This window comes from Salvelinus sp. IW2-2015, unplaced genomic scaffold, assembly GCF_002910315.2.
Source record: "Salvelinus sp. IW2-2015 unplaced genomic scaffold, ASM291031v2 Un_scaffold1730, whole genome shotgun sequence".
NCBI lineage: Eukaryota > Metazoa > Chordata > Actinopteri > Salmoniformes > Salmonidae > Salvelinus > Salvelinus sp. IW2-2015.
In genome coordinates this window covers 80258-85182 of record NW_019943116.1, presented here as the reverse complement: position 1 = coordinate 85182, position 4925 = coordinate 80258, and the positions used below count along the sequence as shown (strand labels likewise).

The 4925-nt window shown below is 48.2% G+C and overlaps 1 protein-coding gene and 1 pseudogene across 1 annotated transcript in view; one reads left to right on the top strand and one right to left on the bottom strand.

The window, feature by feature from the left end:
* cadm4 (cell adhesion molecule 4) overlaps positions 1-4925 on the bottom strand; it is a 91148-nt gene that overhangs the window by 36189 nt on the left and 50034 nt on the right. The gene's annotated exons all lie outside the window — the stretch shown is intronic.
* The window catches only part of LOC139024636 (cell adhesion molecule 4-like), a 5217-nt pseudogene continuing 4677 nt past the window's right edge, over positions 4386-4925 (top strand).

Below are 4925 nucleotides of genomic sequence, written 5' to 3'. Positions count from 1 at the left end.
ATTCTGCAGAAACTGTTCCCTCTGGGCAGTGCCCCAGCTCAGGAACCATCTCAATACACAACGCTGCTCCTGAAGAGTTACGTAGGAGAGTGGCAGAGGCTCTCTGTCTGCTGCTGATTCAGAGAGGTACAAGAGACGTTCTCCGAGAAGGGAGGCACTAAAAACGGTGGTACTGACGAAAAGTTTGCCAGGCTGGGTGAAGACGAGCTGGACTGTGGGCAGAGCAACCAGGCCATAGCATAGCAAAATGTGTAGAATTGCAGGAAATTTGATTTACATCAGCAAAAATGTATCTCTGCCCCATGCAAAATGAGCACAATGTGATGAAATATAAAAATAAAAAAATCAAAATTCTCTCCACCCCATGGCAAAATGTTTTGAACTGCAGGAAATCAACTTTAAAACGTACAACCAAATCTCGCTTAGTGGCCTCCAAAAGGCTAGAGCTGGCCCTGTGTGTGTGTGTGCGTGTGTGTTGTGTGTGGTGGGTGTGTGTGTGTGTGGTGTGTGTGTGTGTGTTGTGTGTGTGTGTTGTGTTGTGTGTGTGTGTGTGTGTGTGTGTGTGTGTGTGTGTGTCGTGAGTGAGTGAGTGAGTGTGAGTGTGTATGTATGCGTGCGTATGTGTCATTCCACCCACAGATCCTTGGTCCCTCACAGAAGTCCTATGGCCATCCCATCCCTGGGTCTATAACAATAACACAGTACATGTGTGCTCCCACCCCATGGGACTTACACACTGACACAGCCCCAACACTGAGTGGCCAGAGCACAGCATCAGCCAGCCATTGATGAGAGGGAATGTGTGTGTATATGTGTGAGAGCGTGTGTGGGAAGGCCAGTCAAGGGCCTTCCTTTCCTTTCCTTCCAGTTCTCTGCTGCCAATGACTGGACTGAATTGGAGTTGGAGACTTATACTCCCTCTCTAACTTTAAGCATCAGCTGTCAGAGCAGCTTACCGGTCGCTGCAGCTCTACACAGCCCACCTGTAAATAGCCCATCCAACCAACTACCTACCTCATCCCCGTATTTGTTTTTGTTTTTCTGCTCTTTTGCACAGCAGATTTCTACTTGCACATCCTCATCTGCAAATATATCACTCCAGTGTAAATTGCTAAATTGAAATTACTTTGCCACTATTGGCCTATTTATTGCCTTACCTCCTTACTTCATATGCACACACTGTATACAGATTTTTCTATTGTGTTATTGACTGTATGTTTGTTAATCCCATGTGTAACTCTGTGTTGTTGTTTTTGTCGCACTGCTTTGCTTTATCTTGGCCAGGTCGCAGTTGTAAATGAGAACTTGTCCTCAACTGGCCTACCTGGTTAAATAAAGGTGAATTAAAAATAAAGGAAAAAAAGGAAGGTTAAAGCAGACAAAGGGTGTCAGTGACAAGAAAAGGACAGAGAAGAGAGGAGGACAAGAGCTGTTAAGAGGCAGTGATTGTGACCATAAAGGAAGGGAAGGATGGAGAGATGGAGAGGAGGAGTGTGTTAAGGGTGAGGGAGGGCTGTACGTTACCTCGGGGTCCGGTGCGTAGCTGGGGGTTAGGAGGAGGTGTGGTGGGAGGTGGCATGATGGGAGGTGGAAGGACAATGGTAGTGACAGACACATTCTCTACAACAGACAAGGCAAGGATAACACATTATAAGACAATCATAGTTTTCTATGAAAGACAGGTTCTAGATCAGTGGTCACCAATCGGTCGGTCGCCATCGACTGCTCGATCTCCAAGGCATTCCTAGTCGATCAGCAATGTTTTTTGTAAAAAACCCAACGAAAAGCCTTCGTTTTGCACTTGTTGTCAGTAGGTGCACTTGATTCAGCAGCCCTAGCGCCAGGAAGGCATTTTCAACCATGTCATGTGTCTGAAAGTATAACTCCGCCTACCCGGCGGGCCCAGGGAGCTTATCAAGTACACCGATAGACCTACCACGGGCCAATCAGATAGCTCAGATCACTGTGTCTGCAGTTTCCTCGAGCCAGAGACTAAAGATAAACCTCGAATGCACATCAAAGTTGATACAGTAAGATTTCAAAACCATGAGAAGAGAGAGACTCAACGAATACAGCAAAGAGCTGCTGTTTTTATGAGTAAGTTCATGTTTAAGTTGTTATTCAGCACTGTCAACACTGTTCAACACTTTTATATGCCATAAAATGTGCATTCACCACTCACGCTAGAACCAGCACTGCGCGCAATAAAATGAGTATAGAAGTGTTTCGATAAGCTTCCGTTTGTTATTATTAGCGCTTGTGTCTTTTTTAATATCGAGGAATATTCACTTTTCTCTGGTCATAGTAGTAACAACGTGAATTGGTGCATGAGGTAGAAATAATGCAGTGCAACTTGAGTTATCCATCAGCAGGAAGACTGTCCCTTTTCTCAGCGGAGGGAGGGAGAGCGGAGGAGGGAGAGCGGAGGGAGGGAGAGCGGAGGGAAGGTGAGCGGAGGGAGGGAGAGCGGAGGAGGGAGCGGAGGGAGGGAGAGCGGAGGAGGAGAGGGAGGGAGGGAGAGCGGGAGGGAGAGAGGGGAGGAAGGAAGCGGAGGGGGAGAGCGGAGGAGGGAGAGCGGAGGGAGGGAGAGCGGAGGGAAGGTGAGCGGAGGGAAGGTGAGCGGAGGGAGGGAGAGCGGAGGGAAGGTGAGGCGGAGGGAGGGAAGCGGAGGGAAGGTGTGCGGAGGGAGGAGAGCGGAGGGGGAGAGCGGAGGGAAGGGGTCGGTATGTCGTGTGAGAGGCAGCCTCACCGCTGCTCCCTCCCTCTCCTCAGACTGACCATCAGATACAGGCCATCAGTCCAGTAATACAAATAAATATATTATATGTTTACTCAGCTGTGCCTCACAAGTAATACAACACATATCTATTACCAGTGTGATGATATACCTACATTTTTAATATAATTTCTAAATGGTCTGCAGTGGTAATGTATTGGGCCTATAGCCTACTGGACAAACCTCATTGATACAGAACTGGTTTAATTGGTTAATGTTGCATAGGTTACATTTTTTAAGTCATGTTTTAAAAAAAATCTGAGAGGCCTCCTGAGTGGTGCAGCGGTCTGAGACGCTGCATCGCAGTGGTAGCTGTGCCACTAGAAATCCTGGTTAGATTCCAGGCTCTGTCTGTCGCGATTCCAGGCTCTGTCGACTGGGAGACCCATGGGGTGGCACACAATTGGCCCAGCGTCGCCCGGTTAGGGGAGTGTTTGGCCGACAGGGATGTTCTTGTCCCATCGTGCACTAGCGACTCCTGTGGCGGGCCCGGGCACAGTGCACGCTGACACGGTCGCCAGGTGTACAGTGTTTCCTCCGACACATTGGTGCGGCTGGCTTCCGGGTTAAATGGCATTGTGTCAAGAAGCAATGCGGCTTTCCTGGGTTGTGTTTCGGAGGACACACGGCTCTCGACCTTCACCTCTCCCGAGTCCATACGGGAGTTGCAGAGATGGGACAAGACTAACTTACCAATTGATTACCACGAAATTGGGGAGAAAAATAGTTTAAAAATAGATAATAATAATCTGAGCGGTAGATCTTGAGTCAGAAAAGGTTTGGTGACCACTGTTCTAATGGTATGCCACCACGCCATCTCACCACAACCACGCCATCCCACCACACTGCCACCACGCCATCCCACAGCACCGCCACCACACCATCTCACCACAACCACGCCATCCCACCAGACCACCGCCATCCCACCACCATCTTGCTCCTTAACAATGGTGGTGACTGCAACCAACCAACGCCTCATCCAGACTAACAACAATCTGATGAGTACAGGCTCTCTTGTGCAATCAGTTCACCCAAAACAGAACCTCATATCTATATTATATACGTACGTGGGAGCTTGACACGTGCACATGTATAATGCGCATGCACATCCACATTTTCTCTCTCACACACACACACAGACTTAAACCTGCTGAATAAAGATTTCGCGGCATTGGGCCTGGCTCCGCAGAGACTCACCAACCTCTCACTCTCTATCTGCTTTTCAAAGCATCACCCAGCCTCGAAAAGCTCCTGCAACAAATTGGCCTCCGTTTTGTCCTGATTTTGCGCTTCATGGCCACATCAGACACTAGATAACTCTGGGAGCTGGTTGACGGGATGAGGGGTCGTTTTTCAGATCTGTCATAGTGAGCTGTTTTAGCTGACTCATCATCGCCACAAAGCCTTGCACTGTCAGGCGCCCCACCCCAGTGCACCTTGGGATTTCCAGGGGCAAGCGTGGCTAATCCAACTTGGGCAAGCCCCTAACTGAACAATAACCTGGCTTCGACCTCTCTCCCTACTTCCTCTCCCCCTCTCTCTGTCCCTCTTGGACTGAACAAGACAGGAACCCTCCAGAGAGCTCTGAACTACAGTACACCCAGAAAAGATGGCAAACTACTGCCAAGGTAAGAAAAGTAGGAGGAGGGAAGCAGAGAGAGAGAGAGAGAGAGAGAGGAGGAGGCGAGAGAACAAAGAGAGGATAAGATATATAGACATTTAGAGAGAAGGAGTAGGGAAAAGATATATAGAAGAGAATAACAGGAGGAAAGAGGGTAGAGAAAGAAAAAAGGAATAGGTTTGGTTGACAGAGAGAGAGGAAGGGAAACAAAAACAAGAAGAAGAAAGAACGAAGAGCCAGAAAAAGAAGGACCCTTCTAGGAGACGGACGATAGAGACCAAGGAAGAATAACTATTCTTGGAGACAGACGATAGAGACCAAGGAAGAAGAACCATTCTTGGAGACAGATGATAGAGACCAAGGAAGAAGAACTATTCTAGGAGACAGACGATAGAGACCAAGGAAGAAGAACCATTCTTGGAGACAGACGATAGAGACCAAGGAAGATGAACCATTCTAGAAGACAGACGATAGAGACCAAGGAAGAAGATCCATTCTAGGAGACAGACGATAGAGACCAAGGAAGAA